Source organism: Balaenoptera borealis (genome assembly GCF_965194805.1).
Source record: "Balaenoptera borealis genome assembly, chromosome: 12".
In the NCBI taxonomy this organism is placed as follows: domain Eukaryota; kingdom Metazoa; phylum Chordata; class Mammalia; order Artiodactyla; family Balaenopteridae; genus Balaenoptera; species Balaenoptera borealis.
In genome coordinates this window covers 105,819,035-105,841,364 of record NC_138869.1, presented here as the reverse complement: position 1 = coordinate 105,841,364, position 22,330 = coordinate 105,819,035, and the positions used below count along the sequence as shown (strand labels likewise).

Here is a 22,330-nt window from a genome sequence, read left to right as displayed (position 1 = left end):
CTATGACCTCATCAGGAGCCACTGTTAAGAAATTTCAAGTACCTGTGTGAGTCCCTGTCTGGGTCTAGGTTTTTTCGTCCTTTAACCCGGGAAGCTGATTGTTGGTGACCTGAGCGACTTGGAACCGCAGTTAGCTTCTTTCCTCTTCGGCTCTTTGTCTATTTTGTATGTTATTTTTTCCTCCTCTACTATTTTTTTCTTATTCTTCCTTAAAATTTTTCCTTCTTTCTTCATTCTTTTACTTTTTAATTAATGAATCCACAGAGCCCCTCCAGCCCGCAGAGACTATTCCTCAAAGTCCAGAGCATGAGGCCTTGAATCACACCAATATCCTGAAACTGTGCGAGGTGATTGAGACCCAGGAGACGCTCTTCCTGGTCATGGGGTACATCACTGGAGGAGAGATGTTCGGCTCCGTGCTGGACCACGGCCTCCTGGAAGAGAAAGAGGCCGCGGCCGATTCCTCCAGGTGGTGTCCGCTGGGCAGGACTGGTGTGCAGCCACCAGGGGGCGTTGTCCACGGGCCCTAAAGCCACAGAACCTGCTTTAGGACGTTGACCTGCACAAGAGAGACGGCAGACTGGCTTCAGCAGTGCGTTCACTGTCATCAGCAAGCTGAATACCTTCTTTTCTCTTTCATTCCAGATATATTCTTTATTACAGCACACAAACAAACATCCGTTTTCTCTTTTTCTCTTCATTCTCTGTTAATTTTACAGTATTCCTAATCAGTGATGACAAGGACTGTTTTCCCAATAGGATCAGAGACCCAAGACTTACGTTATTGGGAAGGACCTTAGAGCCTCCCGTTGTTTACAGACTCCCAGAAGTTACATTCCTGGCCCAAAGCCACAGCTAGTTGTTGAGAGAATTGGGATTCAGTCCTGAGGCCAGCTGAATGCCTTCCGTGGCATCCCCCTTGTTATGCCTGGAGCTCCTCCACAGACAGTTATCAGGGCCCCTCAGTGGTCACCCGGTCCCTGCCTTTTAAGGGAAGGGATTCAGGGGGCTGCGTGAGCAGGTATTGAGCAGAATATACGACTATTTTTTCTTTGTGTTCATAGAGAGTGAAAACCTGCTTGATCAATTCCTGACCCTGAACCCCAGTGAGAGGCATGTTAGAGGCAATCATGAGGGACCCATGGATACACGGGGCCCCGAGGAGGGCTGGAACCCCCCGACTACTGGAGGACCCGGCAGACTGAGTCAGTGCTGTGCCTGGGCTACACGTGGGACTCGGTCCAGGACGCACTGATGGGCTTGAGCGTGACGAAGTGATGACCACCTGTCCGCTCCTGGGCTACAGGACACCCCAGCTGGAGGGCTGCCCCGTCCCCATGACGCCCCGCCCTCAGCCGACCCACCCACAGCGGCAGTCCTTCCCCGGCCTGTGAGCTTGTGCCCTAAACCTCGGGCTCCACAGCCTCCCGGGCTCAGGGCTGTGGCCTCTGGCTGGTGACACTGTGTCTCTCGAGTGGACGGTTCGGTCGTGGCAGAGATGAGACAACCAGCCACGGTGGGCAGCACTTTGCAGAGTCCCTTGTGAATTACCTTGTCTGCAGTCCCCTGAGTCCTTCTCTGCGCAAGCAGGGCGGGGTCCCGAGCACAAATTCCACCTGAAAACCTGAAAGAAAAATGGAGCTGTCCAGAGTGCTGGATCGCTGAGCGTGGTGGAGCCCTGTTCCGCTCGGGGGACAGTGCCCTGCGGGCCTGGGGCGCACTAGCACCCCAGGAGTCACGGCGCTAGGAGGAGCCCGGTCCAGGCCTCACGGGGGCGGCGGCTCAGGGCAGCCTCCCTGCTCCTCTCCGCTCCTGACGAGCTGGAGGGCGGACGTGGGGTGATGCCTTCGGCCGGAGCTGTCTGTTCAAAAGTCACTTGTTAAATTGGAAGCGCCCCTTTCCCCTGGCCAGTCCTTTTCTAGTTTGTACAAATTAATTTATCCAAGTCGTTAATATTTTGACTCCTGAGGGAATATTAGGAGCTGGGTATGTAAATATGGATAATAAATATTTGTTAAACAAATGTATTTATTGGGCAGCTACTATGTGCTTGGATGGTGCTAGAGCTAGAAAGCTGATAAAATATACTGCTTGTCCTCCAGGAGCAGTAATTAGTTGAAGATTCATTCACAAGTATTTATTATGTGCCCAGCACCCAGCAAGTAATAAAGAAGCGTCTCTTTACTTTTAGTTGGTGAATGGTGCAGGTAAGTGTAGAGGCTGGGCCCTGAACCCAGCCTGGGCATTTGGGAGGTTGCTGGGAATGGAGGGAAGGTGAGGCGTCCTAAAGGAAGTGAGGATTGAGTGGGTGGGTGGGTGGAAGTGAGCTGGCTGAGGAAGGACGGGGTAGCAGGGATCTTCGGAGACCTGGCCCTGACAGAGCAGAATGTACATGTCAGGAGTGCATTTAGCAGTGAGCTGTGTGCATGGTGAAAACAGTACACCATTCACCTGGAAAGGTAGGTGCAGGTAAGTTCTGGGCTGCTGGGGTCCAGCAGAGGCACCCAGCACGCTCCACCTGCCTTCCTGGGTTGCCCAGAATATAGACGTTAACTGAGAAGATTTCGGATGCACGAACTCAGTGCTTTCCATAGATGTTCTGTAGGACACAAGGTGCTTGGATATTAATAAATGCCACGTGATAAATAGGTCCTAGGGTCCAATTGGTTCAGAAAAGTCAAGAGATTCGAGTCCACTCTGTGTCCCTTTGTCTGTGCATGTCCCAGCAAACATTTATTTACCAAACAGTGCTTTTCTATCTCCATGTCAGTTGCCTTTCTCCCCTTTGACACCCCAAACCACTACCCCTGACATCCTCTTTTGTCTTTAGCTGAAGATGGCATTTAAACTGAGCGCTTCAGCCATTTTGGTGAGTTACTGAGGTTTCCTGGGTCTCTCCCATGTTACATGTTCTTAAACTTTTTATTTTTTCCTGTTAATCTGTTTCATGTCAATTTAATTCTTAGACCAGCCAGAAGAACCTAGAAGGGTAGAGGAAATTTCTTCCCTCCCAACACAGGTATAGTTCAGGTATTGCTATGGAATTAGGATATAATAGTGACCAAAACAAACAAAAGGGTTTACAGTCTGGTGGGTCAGACAAATGTCCATCAAATAATCATGTTAGTAGATATAAATTTAATTGGAAAATGATCTGGTAAAACAATTCATGTTTTAAGGCACGACAAGAAATATTTAAACAGTTTTTTTTTCTCTGCCCGTCGTTTGGGCCTCCTCCCTCCCCTCTGGTGCGTCTCGTGCGTCTGCAGTGTGCATCAGCCAGACCCCCACCCCAGTGGCAGAAATGCCTGCTGAGCCATAAAGATAACTTTTCTTCTCCGGGTGCCAGCCGTGTAACTCCTCCGAAGATAACACTCGTTTCTCAGTCCTGTGTGGGGTCACGATGACCCATGCCTTGTACTTGGACGTCTCTTTGGTGAACTTTATGTACAATGCAAGGTATCATTTCCCTTAAAGATAACAACTGGTATAGAACAGGCTGGGTCAGTTGACCTGGGGATATACTGGGCTGAACCTAATGGAAGTTCTTAGCTTAAGTACTTACTTATGACCTTATCACTGTCATTAGTTGTATTACTCGTATTCTGCCTATTTTGCGAGATTATTGGCTTTGCATTGTCCAATGTGTGACTTAGTCTCCCATAAAAATAAGGATGACTAGGCGACTTGAAACGATTGACTAAATACGTAGTTCTATAGGATCAATGATTGTAGTACTAGTTAAATCAATCTAGAGGTGACTTAATGTATAGGTTAGGATGTGCTTGGATTAAACGCAAATACTATACCATTTTATATAAGGGCCTTGAACATCTGGATTTTGATATTCGTGGAACCCTGGAACCAGTCCCCAGCACATACTGAGGGACGACTTTATTTACTATGGAGGTACCGATGAGATACTCATAAAGATAGAATAGGGCATATAATTAATTGTCATAAGATGTAAAAATTCTAGAAGTTTTTCCTCCAATCTGTAAGATTTTCCCTCTCAAGAAAGGGTTTTTTTTTCCCCCTTTAACTTCTATTATTTTAAAGATCCACTGGGTCATTTAAACTGATACAGTTCTGATGGACAGAATGATGTTGCATACAACCTGTCTTTCATGCCATCTTGCAATTGCCCTGCTTTGCCCAAGAGAGATACCAAGGTTTGGCCTTATGAAGATGGGGCTGTTTTTCCATTATCATTTAAGAGTTGCTCCAAAGACCTGCTCCTGCTTTCCTTATACTCCAAATTATACAAGTAGCAAGTTATACTTCTCAGTCATATACTTTTAATTATGAGTTTCTGTTATGATATGAATACTTAGGGTGGAAAGCAGCTGTCATCCAGAATCATACCTGGGTTTCGGGTTTACTGCCAGCTACCTGGGAGGACAGAGCAGAATGACCAGTTTGGTGAAGGGCTCATTACTGCTGGGCCTTAGGGAAGAGCTGGTAGGAAGCTGGCCTCACCGAGGACTTTCCCCGGCTGCCCCTTGTTCTGCAGTGACAGCAGCTCCTGCTGTACGGTCCTGTAAATGTATTCATAAAGAGCGAGGATAACGCATACACACTTTACCTGCTTGAAACTGATTGACAATTCACCTCTGGGATTTATTCTCTCTACCAATTAATTTATAATCTGTTCCACTTTTCTCTTCCCTTACCTGCCAGTCACTGCTCTTTTCAGGGATAATTGCAAGGAGGAAGAGACTATGATTTTCTATCAGTGTGTTTGTCACAATTTCATTCTGCTATTATGTGAAAATGTGGATCCTCCCACCTCTCAACCATTATTTCTTCCCTTTCTCAGTTCTTGTTCTGTTTCTTGTAAGTTTTTTGAACATGTCGGTGAAGGAACATTTGAATCATTATGGTGAAATGAATTTCCTTCTGCCAACGTCTGAAGAGCACACATTCCGGGTCCCAGAGCATAGATACATGAACAACTCTGTACACGCAGTGTTGGAGAAAATGTAGCTGTTTACCCTAACACTTCAATGAAGTGAACGACAGAGTCCAGCCTTCCCTCTGCCTTTCCGGGCTTGGCTGGCGGCCCCTGGGATGCTGTCCCATTTCTGGGAAGATGTGCACTGAGGTTACAGATTCAGTGGAAGGAATGTCAACTGGCTGTCCACCGAGAACACATCCCGTGTTCCCTTGTCACTTCCCCGCCTCCTTAGATTGTCATGTTGAGAGACAAGCCGTCTTGCTGAAGGAGGGCGTTTGTTAGCAGCACTGCAAACATCTGCATCCTTGTACGTCGATGTAGCTCACAGGCGCAGAGCTCGAGAAGTTTGAGCATTTATCAGAAATGGCTTTCACCTTTCTTAGTACTCCTTTTTAGTTTGGTTATTCCTTTTAGGTTAATAAAGAATGTTTCTATGTTGCTTGGCTACTTCAGAGACACATTAGCATATCAGGTCCTTCTGGACATCTCATCCCCTCGTAAACTGGCAGCTCTGGTGCATGTTTTGAATTTTTCCCCCTCTGTCAAAGGGGAGAGGAATTGCTGACATACACTGTGTGCCAGAGCCCTGGAAGCAACTCTGTTTCCAGCTTTTGTATCACAGCTAAGGAAATTGCCAGAGTCATGCATTGTTAAGTTTGCTCCCCGATGCTAAGTGCACCTGATGGGGCTGCTGAGTGCTGCCCCCTCTGCCATCCAGCGGCAGGCGGGGACTCGCGAGACCCCAGCCGCTCTGCCTGTCTCCCCGGACGGGGGCGTTCAGCTGTGTCCTCCCTGCAAGCTTCAGGCGCATAAGCATCACTCAGCTGCTGAAGAGCCGGGGCCACAGGCGTTTTTGTTTGTTTATCATAGGACACGTGACCTTCCTACAGCTCAGGCAACAGGTTCTAAAAAACTAGCCTCAGAACTATTTTGCATATGTTTGCAGGTTACCTATGGAAAAAAAATGTCCACTTGTTTAGGAAGGTGCCTATCACAATTTATGCTTTGTGATAAAATATTTCCAAAATTCCAAAATATTTTCCTTATTAAGCACCATGAGAAAGATGAAAGGCAGATGACCAAATATTTCTAACATGTGCAGTATATGTGATGGATGAATTAGTTATAAAACAATCATCGCTCTAGTAGTAAAATATCAAGAATTGCCAGCTTAAAGAAGTCCAAAGTTTAATAAATATATGAAGACATTATAAACATCACTAGTAATCAGTGAAATGAATATAAAAGCATACATTTTAAAGCATCAGAGTGGCAGAGATGAGAAAACAATACTCAGTGTCAGGGAGGAACTGGAAGTGTGACTTCTTTCTTATCATAGGTATGCTTTTTAAAGTATTATGACAACTTAGAAGATGCACATGCTTTTTTGACATGATGGTTACCTTCGTTCAGGGTTGCTAAGTACGGCATTATTTATGTCACGTGACCGTCAGTGGGGAGCTTACTGGGCCCGGTCCCTCTGAGCTCTAACTCACTGCATCCAGGGCTTACACTTCGCCCCAGGGGAAGCCCAAGCTGCTGTGCTGGTGACTGAAACGATGTTTATTCTGGACAGAACGATCACAGATTCTAGAGCAGGGGCCCTGACATATTGTCAGAAGGAACGCTTTTCATTTCCTTCCATCAAATCATGAACATCTGCACGGGGCTGTCCTGGCCAACCAACTCATAAACAAGTTGATAGAAGGTAACTCTTCCGCAATTTGAAGTAGACCCACTGGTACAATATGTTTAAGTTTCTGTAGGATGCTGATTTCCAAAATCAGTCATGTACTCTACCTTATTCAATTTCTCCCAACATTAGAGTGATGTTCCAAAATTATGAACATCTAGAATGAACTCACCTGTGTCTCTAAATTGACTATAATTGCTGTCCTGCCATGGTTGAGGTGCTTGTGAGCTGTTTTTAGTCATAACGTTTGTGATACCAAATACATTTTTTTCTTCCAAATTTCTGGACACCAGCTGGGTGTCCTACAATTAAGTTAAATTCTGTATTGACAACCCGGCGTTAGCTCAAACCCTGCAGGTGAAGGGCTCAGTCCCACCAGACTTCCCCTCCTTCAGATGCTTGTCGCTATCTGGGTCTCCACCTGTACCCTTTCACCAACCAGCTGTAAATCTTTGGTTTCCATAACCCCCTCCTCAGGTTCAACGATTTGCTAGGTTGGCTCACAGAACTCAGAAAGTGCTTTACTCAGTATTACGGATTTATGATGAAAGATATAACTCAGGAACAGCCAAATGGAAGAGCTGCATAGGATAATGTGTGGAAAGGGGGCAGGGTGGGAGAGCGGGACCTCTCCACCCTCCCAGCACTGCAATGTGCTCACCACCTGTATGCACTCCGAACCCCATGATTTAGAGATTATTATGGAGGTTTTATCATGCAGGCATGATTACAACAAGTACAGGGATATTGTGGATTAGAAAAAAAATCAGAAACGTGGCATCAAAGAAATTTCATGTTCATTAACAGACCTCTTTGGATTATGCCTCCAGGCTCCCCCAGAGATATCTTCATTCATTAACTCTGATGGGGTCGTTAGATTTGAATAGTAAGAACATGTGAGCATGTGAACATATGTACGTTGTAACTTCTAAAAGACTGTACAGCTGTTAGCATTATTAGGTCAGTACTGTTCGCTGATCATCTTATTAAAGACTGTCGAATATTTTTGGGACCATCATTTCTTATGAACTCTGAAGTTTTCAGGTATCTACCTCAGTCAGCCATCTTTGGATAAAAGATTTAATTTTCTCTCGTATTGTTTAGTTGAATTAATCGTGGTGGTCTGCATTTTAATGTCTCCTCTTTCAAAGTGTGTTTATTAGACGGATGAGTTGTAGTCTTAAAGTGCTTTGTACGTAGATACTCAGAATGAGAGATTAACCGGAGCCCATGTTTCACATCTTCTGGGGGCATTTAAATGTCTCTGCTTTCACCATGTCCAGCCTGCCCTGCTGTACCTGTTTTACTCCTTAGGATTCACTGATCACAGAAAAGGGCTCAAAAAATAGTGCTGTCCTGGTGGCTGGGATTTCCTCATATCTGACCCTGAAAGTTAACTTGACGGACGGTCATCTCTATGTTACTTTGGCATCTTAGGACCAGGAGTGGAAGGTCAGATACAAGGACGTATGTAAGGGAGAGCTGGGGGTTAGCTGCCCCACCCCCACGTTGGGTGTTACTGGGTCACAGTAGGGTTGGGTCTAAAGGAAGTGTGAGATCAATATGGACAGAAATGGACCACAAAACAAGGTGTGGGGAATATTCCCTGTGGTCCAGGCGAATATCAGGTAACATTGGCTGCTTCTCAGGGCGGGTTCTACCCCTGTTCCTGGTCTTAAAGAGGGCGTTACTCTGAACCCATTGTCCACTGTTACCAGTGTAATCTGTGGTCTCAGAACTTGTGTGAGGATGTGTGTGTGGTTCAGTGAAAATCATGTAGAATTGCTTCAGACCTTACGTGCCAGCTGTTCGGCAAATGACTTTAAATACATTATTTCATTTAGTTTTCACAGAAACTGTGAAATGGGTATTCTTCACCCCCATGTTTCAGACAAGAAACTAACGTCCTGAGAGGTAACATGATTTGTCAGGCTCCAGGTTAGGTTTGCAAAGTACTGGAGCCAGGAATCAAACCCAGGACTGCGTCACTCTGGTGACCGACGGACCCTGGGCACCTACTGTGTGGAGAGCCCTGGGCGGACAGCAGAAATGCACAGAAAACTAAGCTGCCTCCACCTCAAGAAAGGTGACACATTGTCCTCATCGGAATGCTAAGGAGGTTCCAAAGTGACTCAATTAAAAGCACTGCATAAAATGCATGACATTATACCAGGTTGGCAGTGGTTTCCTGCCAATATATGAAGTGCTAAGAATCAATGGGAAGAAGTATATGGTTATAAAACAGAAATGAGCAGAGCATAGAAAGGCTAATTGAAAGCGTGGAATGTTAGAAAACCTGCAGATTTATTTATGTGAAGTTTGGAAGATGCTACTCTAGCAGTTTCTGGCTGGTTTTGATGATTGATGGTGTACCTAAAATAGCTGAGCTACTCAGATTAACTCAACAGTGCTTTATCTAAAAGCATGCTCTCTCAGAGAACCTTACTTTCGTGCACCTGAAGGGCACGCACCTGTGTTATATTGGGTATAAGATGCTTTAGGGTCAGAGAGGAAATGCAAACAAAGGCAGTCTTACGTGGTTTCAACACCATTTATCAGTGTTCTGCCTGTGAGAGCGTGCCTGAGCTCATAGTGATAAAGTGTGAAGGGCAAGGGGGTGTCAGTGCTCACAGGGGAAGATGGTTCCAACTAGGACAAGGGATTACAGCCACAGTGGTTCAGTAGTAAGGAATATAGGAGAGCAGATATTAGATTTGCTTTTATTCAGCAAAGTGAATAATTCTGAGTTGACTCAGGTCTCAGGTTTATAGGCCAAATCAAGAATGCTATACTGACATTGAGTTTCTGATATGATTTTAAAAATTTAATCCAAAATACCTGGGGTGTTTTTGTTGTGGTTTTTTGTTTTTTTTTTTTTGTTATTAGTAACTTGTAAAATGTACCATTCTACTTTTTTAATTGTCTAGGCATTTTCTTTCACCAAGTACTTTTTTGTTCTGTTTTGATGGAATTCTGTCAGTGAAATTAAAGAAAACTAAACCATGTGCTTGGGAAGAGTCAATATTTAAGTGATGTGCTATGTATTTTGATTTTACTTGAAACAGGTGGGAAGGGAGAAGAAAGAAATTTGTGCGTAGAACTCACCCATTGTGTGCCAGGCACCCTCTTAGATGCCATGTGTATACCTACTGATATATTTATATGTCTATATAATGTTATCTCACTTTGTCTGCATAGCGTTTATAACCATTTTGCAGATGACAACATTGTGGTTTCAAGAGATTAAATGACTTGCTAGTTAAGACAGGTTTAGAATTTGAACCCAGGACTTTTTCTTTCAAAGCTCTTGTTTTTGTTGGTGTTTGCTGCTGTCTCCGTTTTGAAAAGACTGAATTGCAGTTATCAGAAGATTATAGAACACAAAGTGGGGAAGTTGTAGTGTTGCTTTCGATCTACTTGTTTTGAGCAACACGATCATATTAAGTAGATGTTTTCAAGAGGGTCCTAGAGTGAGTCTAGAAAATGTGTGAGGAGAGTTCTGCCTTGCTAGGTTTTGAGCCTTTTTTCAAGGATATAATCATCTAGAGCAGAGGAGGGTGCCTTTCTGAATCGCTAGTGTCTGCTTATAATTGATTTTTAGAAATTTTTATTGGCAGCTGTTACTTGTGAAACCGTGCTGTTTGGCGGCCGTTTTGCTTCACTTGTCTGACTGGCCGCTTGGCATTTTGAGCCATGCCCAGCGAGCTATCAGACCAGCAGCACACCACCTAAGTGTCTGTTGTGACTTTGGACTCTGCCTTCGCTCATCTGGTCTGTGCACCATCTGCTGTGTCATCCCTGATCCTTTCTGGCTGTCTAGACTTAACGCATCCATCACGGACTATCCACTCGGGGCCTCACCTCTCCTGTAGCTGCGTCCCCCATCATTCTCTGCATTGGCTCCTCCTCCTCCCGCACCTCTGTGGGACTCTCTGGCTGTCCTCTAGTTAATCATACGCTCCTTTATAAATGTATTTCTCTGTGTCACTGTGAATACTGCGGAGCTCTAGCTTCATATATTTTAAACTCTTTGATGTCATGGATGGTGATTTGAACAGTATTTTACACAAAGTAGGACTTAAAAAAAAAAGCTCCTTACAAAGTATTTCATGTGACTTCGTTTTAGTGAACTCTTTGGCAATACAGGCGTAAAATAGTTTGATCATGCACGGTGTCACAAAGAGTGCAGGGAGCCTGACACTTATACATCGTTGGTGGGACTCCTAACCAGTGCACTCCCGCTGGGGACATCCATTTGGCCCTATCTGTTCAAGTTTAAGATGCATAAACCATTTGACCTTGCAATTCAGCTTTTAGGAGTTTATCCTAAAAATGCTTTTATGTATATGCAAACATGTGAACAAGGGTATTGTTTATAGATTTATTCATTTTAGCAAGATATTGGAAAAATTTAAATGTTCAATAGGGAAGTGGCTAAATACATTGTGGGGCTTTCATATGATGGAATACTCTGCACCATGTAAAAGAATGAAGTAGATCTACATGTGCTACTGGACTTCTATGGAGTATCTTCTGTATAAATTAAATGACAAAAATAAGGTGCAGAACAGATGCTAACATTTGCGTAAAAATTAAGTCTGTGGGGTTGGGGGGTATATGTGCGTGTATAGATGCATACAGTTGTATAGCATGGAAACTTGCTTATAGGGCAGTCCAGGAGGCAGTAGAAGTTTGTTCTTCACTGCTTACCCTTTCATAACATTTGAATGTTATTATTATGTATGATTTTTCTATGAAAAATATTAGATTAATTTTTTGAAAGTCTGGTAGTACAGACTTAAAATTCCCAAGTCTATTGACTTAACAGTAGATGAGATAATATGTATATAGAGCTTAGCATAGTTCCAGATATAATAATGGGTTTTCAGTAAATTAGCATGAGTGCTGGCCATGGCAGAGATGGTGGTGGAGTAGTATGAGGGTGTCAGAACTTTATGCTGAAGAACCCCTTGTGACAGACAACAGCTAATGTTCCATCCCCCCATCTCTGCCTCACCTGGGCATTTGAGTTGTCTTAAAGAGGTGGTCTGAAGTGTGACATAGTGTATAGTTCTGGTGCTTTGGTTTAAAAGATGAAAAATAATGTTTTTCTTTGTTTTCTGTATTTCCATGTTTGTTTTTTAACATAAAATAATTGTGTATCTCTTAATATCAGAGAAAAAAATTAAAAACTAATGTATCTCCTCAGGGAAGAAGCAATTATTCAGTCAAACTGTGCAGTCTTGACAGATGAGCCGTGTCATCTTGGGGTGAGGAGCCTTGTCCCCTGCCGTCCAGCTCCGGCTGTGTGCAAACCCTGTTTCTAGAAGAGGCGTTCTCTCTATAAATTAAGGTCGGGATCTGATGTTGCCTTCTGATGATTTCCATCACGATTTAGTGATTTCTGTGAAGTCGTTGGAACGGAAGCCTGCTTCTCAGTCACGTGCCATCTGTTGCCTCCTGACCTGCGGGAGCATCAGTCCCCAGCACGTGTGGCTGTCAGGTGTGGTTGTCAGGAATTCCTGCTTCCAATTCAGCGTCCTCATCTCGGGTCTTTATTGCTGTCAGTGACTCACACGTTTGCAAATTCCTTGTCCATTTCAGTTCTGCCCCATCTGATCCTTTGTGAGGACCAAGGCCAGAGAGAGGAACAGGTGCTCTCCTGGAAACCAGGGCCAAGGGAAGTGGGAATAACAAGGAGGGAGAGATCCACGGGTGACCCGCAGGGAGACCACGTGCCGTGCTTTGTGTCCATGTTTCTTCAGAGTGTTGCAGCTTTCTGGTTTGATGGGCTGTATTCATAAGACTATTAATAGATGTGTTTTTAATCTTTGTGTCCCACAGTTAGGTATTGATGTTATTTTTTTTGACCAGTATTAAAAATCTAGAATTGATTTAATTAAATACACATATGTCATTCAGATAGAAACAATTTCAAACCCTGCTTCTTTTTTTTTTTTCTGTTCCAATAAACCTTTATTTACAAAAACAGGCAATGGGGTTTTGGAACTGGATAGAGGTTGCACAACACTGCAAATGCATTAAATACCACTGAATTAGTCACTTTAAAATGGTTCATTTTGTGACATATGAATTTCACCTCAATAAATTATTAATATTATTTTTAAAATTATTTATTTATTTTTGGCTGCGTGGGGTCTTTGTTGCTGTGCACGGGCTCTCTCTAGTTGCTGCGAGCGGGGGCTACTCTTCGTTGTGGTGCGCAGGCTTATTACGGTGGCTTCTCTTGTTGCTGAGCATGGGCTCTAGGTGCATGGGCTTCAGTAGTTGTGGCTCGCGGGCTCTAGAGCACAGGCTCAGTAGTTGTGGCGCATGGGCTTAGTTGCTCCGCGGCATGTGGGATCTTCCTGGACCAGGGCTCGAACCCATGTCCCCTGCATTGGCAGGTGGATTCTTAACCACTGCGCCACCAGGGAAGTCCCAATAAATTATTTTTTAAAAGCAAATAGGCAGTTGATGGGATTTGGCTCACAAGTAGTGATTTTCTGACATGTGACCAAGATCAACCTTTAATTCTTTGCTTAAACTCATTCCAGGCAACCCTAATTTGCAGTTATGTAACATCTACCTGCATACTTATGACAGGTCACTCACTACCCCACAAGGTACTTTTTTTTCACTTATGGACAGATCCTGATCCTATCTGGAGGGTTTTTTCGTATACAAAATCTCCCTCCCTATGCCTTCTATCCACAGAGAGTTTACTTATGTTATGATTGTCTCCTTCACTAAAGGAACTCCATGCCGGGTTGATTTAAAGGATGAGTTCACTCTGATTGGAGAAATACTGGAGGGGAACATGCTTACGTGCTAAAGCACCAGGCAAAGAGAAACTGAATCCCTTAGTTAAAGATACTCAACAGCATGGAGTGACTTCTCTCATACACACACACGTCCATCATCAGGAGGTTTTTATTAGATGGAAGACACCTAGTGCTGGCTCAGAGGAAAGTGGTGACAATTGGCAAGCACTCCTCCACAGAGGAGAAGAGGCACTCCTGGCTGTGGAGATGGGTACTTACGATACTGAGGGTCGGGGTCTCCTGCTTGACTTTGGCCACCTGGGAAGCTCTTCCCCTGGGCACTCAGTACCACCAGTGCTGGCACGAAAGGGTCTGCAGTGCGTTAGTTCAGCGTGGGTAGCAGTTCTTCCAGTTCTGGCTGGGCTCCGAACCTTCCCTTGAAGTCTCCTTCAGTGTGCTCCCTCACTGACAGTTTGACTCCTTCAGGAAGATTGCTTTGGGTTATTTCCCAGAAAATCTCTGCAAATGTATCGCTCAAACCGCTGATCTGAACCGCTCGCCCATGGGTGGTAAGAGCTGAGTCCAGGAGCATTTTGCTGCCTTGGTTCTGCAACTGCAACACCGCCATGGTTTTGGTGGGCCTCGCATAACTTTCCTCGACTTTAATGGAGAGATGGTTGCAGAGGTTGTGAACATATTGGGCATAACTCTCTGCCAGGGCCATATCATATGCAGTCAGGTGAATGTTTAAAACCCCATATTCATAATCTGTCCCCAAATTAATGGGTCTCACTTCCACTTTTCCCCTCTTCTTCTTGGGCTCTTGTGCTTTAACTAGGTGCTTGTATCTTCCAATGCCACGCGTGGGCTGTGACCTGTAGTGCCGACTGGTGCTCAGCAGAATGCCACCTGCAGAACAGATGGGATTCTCTCTTGAAGTTCTGAACCTCAAGAGGGAAAGGCTTACTTAAAAATGGTGTCATTCCTCAGACACAGCGCCTTTCCCAGAGCTCCATTCATCCTTTGCTGCTGCGCGGCCTGTAATTGTGCCAGCTGAAGATCGGCCCAAGCAGCTGCGACCCCTGGGTGTCCGAAAACCAATCCTGCTTCTTCTGAACAAATATTCTTAGGTGAAAATCAACATGTTCCTGAGCAATTAGAAATTGTGACGTACATCATTTTTCTTTAATATTTTAGCAATGCTTTTAGGTGACATACAATTACATTGGGTGTGTAGAACTGTCATGAATTAGTTTTTCACTATTACTACCAGAGATTTAAGTTTATGGAGAAATTGGGTGACCAGTCATCAAAGCAAATATAATATTTAACAAAGTAGAAGGTAAAAAAATTTAACATTTGTTATGTAAACACAGACTCATTTTTATTTAGTCCCGTTGTCGAATAGTAAGTGGTGGTACTTTTATATACAGTGAGTGTAGTTACCAGAGGTTGCCTAGGCATTTAGCTCCATTCTTTTCATACCTTTGGGACAGCTGTTTTGCCTTTTGCAGAGAAGAGAGAGACAGGAGATTTTATTGTTCGGACTGTGCTGAACTCAGAGGTGCTGTCCCCGCTTGCTGAGTGTCCTTCTAGAGCAGATCTAGAGAAGCAGTGGGCCTGCTGCTTCAGCACAGAGCTCTTGTGAGACTTAATATGAAAAAATTACAGAGGCGTAAATGTAGTTGAACCATTAACTTTCAACGTTTTTTCCCTATCATGTTTTCTTTTTATTGTCAACTAAAAATTGTCACTTACCATCTGGTTCTATAAGAATGAAGTCACTGGCCACTACAGTCGCTGACCTTCATCGCCCCCTGAAAGGAGTTCAGGGTGGAGATCAGGAATGAGGCCCTCTGTGCTCTGGGGAAACTGGCAGAACAGGCCTTCAGAGAGTTAGATCTTTCCAGGAGAAGAGTTTATGAGCCCAATTCTTGCATCTCTTCATATCTAGAAAAGCACTAACATCACTAACGGAGACATGTGCTCCTCGTGACCAGCAGCAACCTTCTGCCAAACTGTGTGCTCAACTGCACATACCCGCTTCACCAAAATCACACATATCCTGACTTCCCCCCTCACCTCTTCGGAGCAGTTCCTCAGAGCTCTCTGAGAGGCTGTCTCCTGGGCTAGAGTCCTCATTTTGCCCCAAATGAAACTTAACTCACAGCTCTCACGTTGTGTATTTTTTTTCAGTCGACTTTATTTATCAGATACTATTTCCTTTGGGATTAAAACAACCCAAAAGGTAAGGTTGTTTGGTAAGAAAGCTCACAGTGGAGGAAAAATATCTTAGTTCTAAATATATCATTCTCGAGATATACTGATAAAATAAGATGCGCTTTTTCTCTGAAAGAACAAAGACGTGGCAGTTGATGGTTTTTAAAAGTCTCAGAGACTTTATTTCATACCCATGTAACTGGAAGCTGGGAGTCTTTTCAAAGTGTTTCTCAAACCAAAGATATTTCTTCGCGTGTATGACACCTCATAAATCTATGGGCAAATAAACTATTTTCAAAAGCCCAGATTTGTTTTTGAAATAAAATATATGCTTGTGTTTCCCAGATCTGTATTTAAAATGATGCGAAGAGCTATTTATATGGTGTCAGATGCGGAAAAACCATCAGCATTTCAAAGAGCTGATATTCTGTACCAGAGCTCAAGTAAACAGTGGCTGACTCTATCATTCAGTGCAGAAATGTTTCCCAATTGTTTTTTAACCTTTCAAATTTTTTGATATTTGTAAACATCAAAAGTCTTACATTTTCATGGGGTCAAATATATTTATCTTTCGTTTATTTTATTTACTTGTTTAACAGTCATTCCTAACCCCAGATCAGTTGAAAAATTACCAATATTTCTTTCGTTTTTTAAAAACAGTTCTTTTTTTTTTTAATTCTTTTTAAACATAATAGAAGTCTCTACAGTCTATTTTGGCACATGGGATGAAGTGAAGATCAGATCATTTTTATCGCAACTACTTAGTCAATTTGTTAACACTATTTCTTATATATGCTATTTCTATTGATACATTGGTTAATGAGAATATATATTAAGTTTTAAAATATCTCAGAGTCTATTTGCTCTGTCAGTTTTTGTGCCAGTTTTCATTATTGTTGTTTTCTTCTTCTTATTTTTCAAAAATTCCTAGCTTCTGTCACTTGTTTAATTTTTCAAATGAAGTTGGGAATTATTTTTAAAGTCTTTCTCCTAACCATCCCCCTCCCCCTGTAGAAATTTCTATTGGGAATTACATTAAAATAATTGAGTGGAGCTGGCATTTTATACATTCAGTCTTTCATACATACAAGGCATATCTCTATTTATTCTGCTCTTCTTTCATGGTTCTTTGTAAATTTTGGTAATTTGCTTCAAACAGGCCCCTCTCTATATTTGTTATTATAGAAGATGTTTTTTTTGCAGATAGATTTATTTCCTGTTGGTTATTGTTGGGTTTGAAAAATGCTATTGATTTCTAAAATTTTAAAATTCACTCCCTTCACCAAACTATTATTTGTTCTAATAGTTATCAGTCAACTCATTTGAGCTTTCTAGATAGACAGTTGTGTTGTAGCCAATAATACTATGGTTTCTTCCTTCCGGTAGTCAGGCTCTATTACTTTGTGTCTTATGTGCTTTTATGGGCTAAAGTCCTAAAATTTAAATAAAATGATCGCTTGTAAAGTACCTGTTCTCTGTTAGAAATGATTTTGTAAGTCACCTAGAGACTGCAGGTAACCTTTCATTGTGTAGAAAGGTTTTTGGAAATCAACACATTTCCTTGTTTTGAATCAGTGGTATCTGTTCCTATTTTTGGTAGAATAAGTACAACTTTAGGGGAAACTTGTTAAAATAAAAGCCTTGAAAACTTATTTAAAGCAGATTTTTAAATAGATTACTGTATATTCTTTTTATTTTTCTAGGTGAAAGCTTGGTGATACTGGGAAAGCGAAATTCAGAGTTAAAAAGTAATGATTTCAGTGGTTCTAAACTAAAATCCAACTTTTATGGATAATTGTTTTAATGGACATATTGGTAATTTTGTAGCTCCAATTTTGCTTCTGTCAGTAATAGTACTGCCTATAATCAGTAGACTAGATTGTTGATACTGTTGGAAGTAAGGAGTGATCAGTTTTGTAAGGGGTAAAGCACAAACTAGTGATGTAGAGTTTGATGCTGTCTTATCTTTTTTTTTTCAAGGAACTGGCTACCCTTTCTTGATAAATGCTTCTGTAGCAAGCTGTTTGTACACCTAGTGAACAGACCCATGGTTTCCTTCTCTGTATTTGAGTAACTGGAATGTTCTTTTTTTTTTAAAATTTTTGGCTGCATGGGGTTTTCATTGCTGCGCGCGGGCTTTCTCTAGTTGCGGCGAGCGGGGGCTACTCTTTGTTGCCATGCGTGGCTTCTCATTGCCGTGGCTTCTCTTGTTGCGGAGCACTGGCTCTAGGCGCACGGGCTTCAGTAGTTGTGGCACACGGGCTCAGTAGTTGTGGCTTGCGGGCTCTAGAGCTCAGGCTCAGTAGTTGTGGCGCATGGGCTTAGTTGCTCTGCGGCATGTGGGATCTTCCCGGACCAGGGCTCGAACCCGTGTCCCCTAAATTGGCAGGCGGATTCTTAACCACTGAACCACCAGGGAAGCCCTGGAATGTTCTTCTGATGGCAGTTTTCATGTCATATTTCTGTGATCTTCTTTAAGTTTTCTATCACTTTCCCTCATCGCCTGGACAACCTTTAGATGTTGTGGTCTTGGTATCTGGGATTCTTTACTTTTTTCCCTCTTACCTTTGCATGCTGAGTTAATCAGTTTATGTCCTATAACTGTCCAGTTGACCGTGAGGCATCACTTTTATACACTTATTATGTCCATCTTTGTCTCAGTTGCATTGTATCAGCACTTATAGTTTACCATCTCCACTCATTTTTAGGAACAAATATTAGTAAATATGATGCAATATTTAAATAATTGCACAAATAGATGTTGCTTGGCAACATGGAACTGTTGCTTGCTGTGCTTTACTGTGAGGAAGTAGTGGGATATGTGTGTCCATCAGCTGATGCATGGAAATCTCGGGGAGGCTCAGGGAAGGTGGTTTGAGCATGTCCCTTTTTAATGTTTGACAGTGCTGGTTGCCTGAAAGTCATGCTGTAAAGTGCTGGAGTGCCCGTCAAGAACGTTGTGATCTCTGTTAAGCTGAATCTTTTCTGGGTCTCAGTTTTCTCTTCTGCAAGATGACCAAGCTGGTCGTTATGATCTTTAAGGTTCTTTCCAATGTGATACTGTGATTCTACTTGGGCCATTCAGGTCCTTACACAGAAATTGAGTATTCTTACATAGATATAATAAAAGAAAAAATTTAAAAAACCAAGTTTATTTTATTTATCCCTTTTCTTTTTCCCAGCCCAGTACAGGTAAGAAACTGGTAGTTATTATTGTTTATGTTCTGCCTTTCTCTTAACTCAAATAATTGAAGGTAGCTTACAACAAGGATATAAATTTATGGTAAGATGTAAAAATAAAGAGGACCAAGCAGGGAAATAGAAATTAAAGTGGAAAAGAACCATCTAGAAAGATGACAGGCCTGTTGACCATGAGGGCCTGCAGGTGCTGAGGGTGTCGGCAGGTAGAGAGAGGCAGGTCGGTGCCTAGGGAGGGGCGAGCTCATGTGCAGGGTGCTGCCCCTGGGCCCTGTCCGGAGCCAGCGGCACAGAAGCCGCTGCGTCTCAGTTCATCTGCGTCTGCGGTCGTGATTCTGCAAGGCCACCGCCTATGCTCCCCGTGGGGCCTGGCTGCGGTTGCAGGCACAGACCTCGCTCCCCGCTGCCCCGGGGAGGGCACCGGAGATCCAGGCAGTAACGGGCGCAGGAGACGTCGCCGGCCCGGATTTGTGACAGCGCGGGGCCTGGAAGGAGAGCCTCCGGGTGGGTGACAGACCTCCTCCTCTGTTCAGGGCGGCCGCCTGGCCTTCCCTCGTGTCTCGAGCAGCCCGTGGTGCCCTCTGGAGCGCGCTCCGCCTCGCTGTCTGCCGGGTCGGAGGGCGCATTGTCGGCTGTGAGCTGGTGGCCTAAGGAGGAGCCCGGGTTTGGGGCGACCGCCCAGGAGGCCGCGCGGCTCCCCGCAGCCTCCATCTGCGTCCGGGGCGTGTTGCACCGAAGGGTGAAGTCTGCGCCACCTGCCGGAAGCAGTGCGGTGAGGCTGGTCTTGGTCTGACGGTGGAAGTTCATCCATTCTCCAAGTCACGGGGAGACTCTGGGCTCTGGAGTTAGACCTGGGCTTCTCACTCTCGCCAGGACTCCTTTCTCCTGTGGAGAGCCTCAGTTTCCTTTCCTACAAGATATCCTTCCTGAATTGTGCTGGTGACTAGTTGAGGTGATATCTGTGCAGTGCCCCGTTAGTGACTCCAGAAGTAATAGTCATAATAATGTCACTGTGATTATTCTTTTTATTATTCATCTGTTCTCCCACCAGACCTTTTGCAAGAGGTGTCAGTAAAACAGTAAGCAGCCTTCAGAGATGTTTTTCTTCGATCTGCTGTAAAGGTGAAAACTCTTTAAGGCAAGCTGCTACTTTGATATTTGAAAGATATCAGAAAGACCCAGGACTGCGGAGACTGTAAAACTGCTACTTTCCGGAAGCATGTCTGTCAGGGGCGGCTCCTCCCCTCCAGGTCGGGAGGCCTGTTGGCTCCTGTACTCCGGAAGGTCCACGCCGGGCTCCTTTCGGTAGCAGTGTGCCTGCAGCTTCTCAGACACGCGGGTGGAGACGAGGTTCCCGTGTTCCTCGTTCAGAGCAGGTGCTAGAGATTCAGAGAGGAGAGGAATTTCAGCTTAGTGTTTGAATTTTGTGTTTGAGACGAGCAGACAATTAAATGCTGTAAAGTGGCACAGAAAAGTGGCTTGAACTTTAAGAATGTTCCTTTTCCTCCGTTCTCCCACTTCACCCTGAGATTTTCACATTTATATTAATTATCTCCACAGCTCATATGAGGTCATACAGTAGAATCTGAATTTGAAATAAACGTCAAAATCAGAAAACAGGCCGATCATCCTTCACAGGCGGCTATGCAGAAAATGTGCTTCTGTGGCTGAAGTATTCTGTCATATGAAGCTCAGACCTCATTTTTCAAATACCTTGTCACCAAAGTAACTAGGACATCTCATTAAAGACTCTGGAGGGTGTTGGGATGGTGGCAGGACGTGGCCATGTGGAAGAGTGCGCCGTGGACCGGCAGCCCCTGGGCTGGTCCGCCTCCTGCTGGCTCTGGGGATGACCCATCACCTGAAGCCTCTCCCCCAGCTGGACCCACGCTTCTCATCTGGAGAGTGATCTTCGGTGTCCTGTCCAGTGTTCACTGCTGTGAGTGTACGGAGGAGGCACCACTGTGCATATTTTACTCAGCCATTCCCGAAAAAGATAACGGTACTCTGTTACTCACTCAGGCTCACGGTGCTTGTGCGGATAAAATTCATCACTACCCCCAGCAATGATTTTCTGTTTGTGTGTGTGTGTTTCCTTACATCGTTGGAGTCCTTAGAACTATTTTGCACGAAATGCCAGTTTATAAGATATATAAAAGTAAACGCTGTGGTGTCATTAGGGCCCGCACCCCACTTTCCTGAATTTTCACCCTGAGCCTCTTCCATAGAGCCATAGGATTTGAAAACTAGACCCATACTCTTGTGTGCACCATTGTATTCTTGATCTAATCCCATTTTTACTTTTTTCTCACTTTTTCATTTCATTTTGAAAAATTTCAAGCATACAGTACAATTGGAAAAATTTTTACAAGGAACTGCTGAATAGCCATCACCTGGATTCTTACCTAATTAACCTGTTAATAACACTCACGTTGCCACATAATCATTTGTCTGTCCCTCTGTCCATCCAACAGCACATCTTTTTTGGTGTGATAGATTTCAAAGTAAGTTGCAGACTTTCCTTAGATGCATACAATTAGCACAGTCCTCTTTTTAAGGTAAAATTTACATGTGGTGAAATGCACAGGACTTAAGTATACTATTCATTCATTGAGTTCTGACAGATGAATACACCTGTGTAATTCAAACTCCCTATCAAGATGCAAAACACTACAAATGCCCCAAAAAGCTTCCTCGTGCTCCTTTCAAAGATTAATCTCCACCTCCAGCCTCCAAAGGAAGGCACTGTTTTGAGTTTTTTCTACTGTAGACTAGTTTTATCAGTTATACTACTTTACATAAAGGGAATCATTCAGGATATTCTCTTTTGTGACTGGTTTTTTTCACTCATCATCATGTTTCTGAGATGCATCCATTTTTTTGTTTTTGTTTTTGTTTTTGTTTTTTTTTCACACACACACACTGTATTTTATTTTTACAAGAGATAAATAAACTGACACCAAGCATTGTAAATGGATGACCACAACAAAAGCAACAATGATTGCAATTACCAAACACGAAACACACTCATACTGTGTCATAATACTGACATTCAGTCCAGTAATCCTCCACTGTAACAGTTCCTTTACCTTGCAGTGAAAATTGATTTGTATATTCTTTGCCTCTGAGTCCTTGTGGGATTTTTTTTTTTTAATTCAAACAAAGTCACAAAAATTATAATCATCCTTATCAGTTCACTCAGTCCCATGTAATTAATTTTTTTATCTTGATCTTTTGTTAGCACTTTTATGAGTTCATCAGTGTTTCATTAGAGTTCTGAAAATGCTTATTCATTCAGTTCAGCAGTACAGTCAGTTACCAGAAACCTGTACTTGTCAGAGTCTTTTCCATGAATTCCTTGAAGATGAAACCCTTTTATAGGAACATATTTGCAAAAGCATCAGAGTACACCCAGAACTGTCTGTAAATGACAAAAGACTTAAAAATGACCATGGTTAAAGATTTCATGAAAGTTCATAATAATGCAATTGACAAGGA

General features: G+C 43.4%; 1 protein-coding gene and 1 pseudogene across 2 annotated transcripts in view; one reads left to right on the top strand and one right to left on the bottom strand.

The window, feature by feature from the left end:
* The first annotated feature begins 11,859 nt into the window (after positions 1-11,859).
* FARS2 (phenylalanyl-tRNA synthetase 2, mitochondrial) overlaps positions 11,860-22,330 on the top strand; it is a 343,302-nt gene continuing 332,831 nt past the window's right edge. The window contains exon 1 of the mRNA XM_082344586.1: positions 11,860-12,003. The gene's annotated coding sequence lies outside the window, so the exon portion shown is untranslated. The remainder of the gene's footprint in view (positions 12,004-22,330) is intronic.
* On the bottom strand, positions 12,011-17,704 carry LOC309606887 (large ribosomal subunit protein mL48 pseudogene; annotated as a pseudogene). The gene has a single exon. The product of its transcript is annotated as a large ribosomal subunit protein mL48 pseudogene (transcript).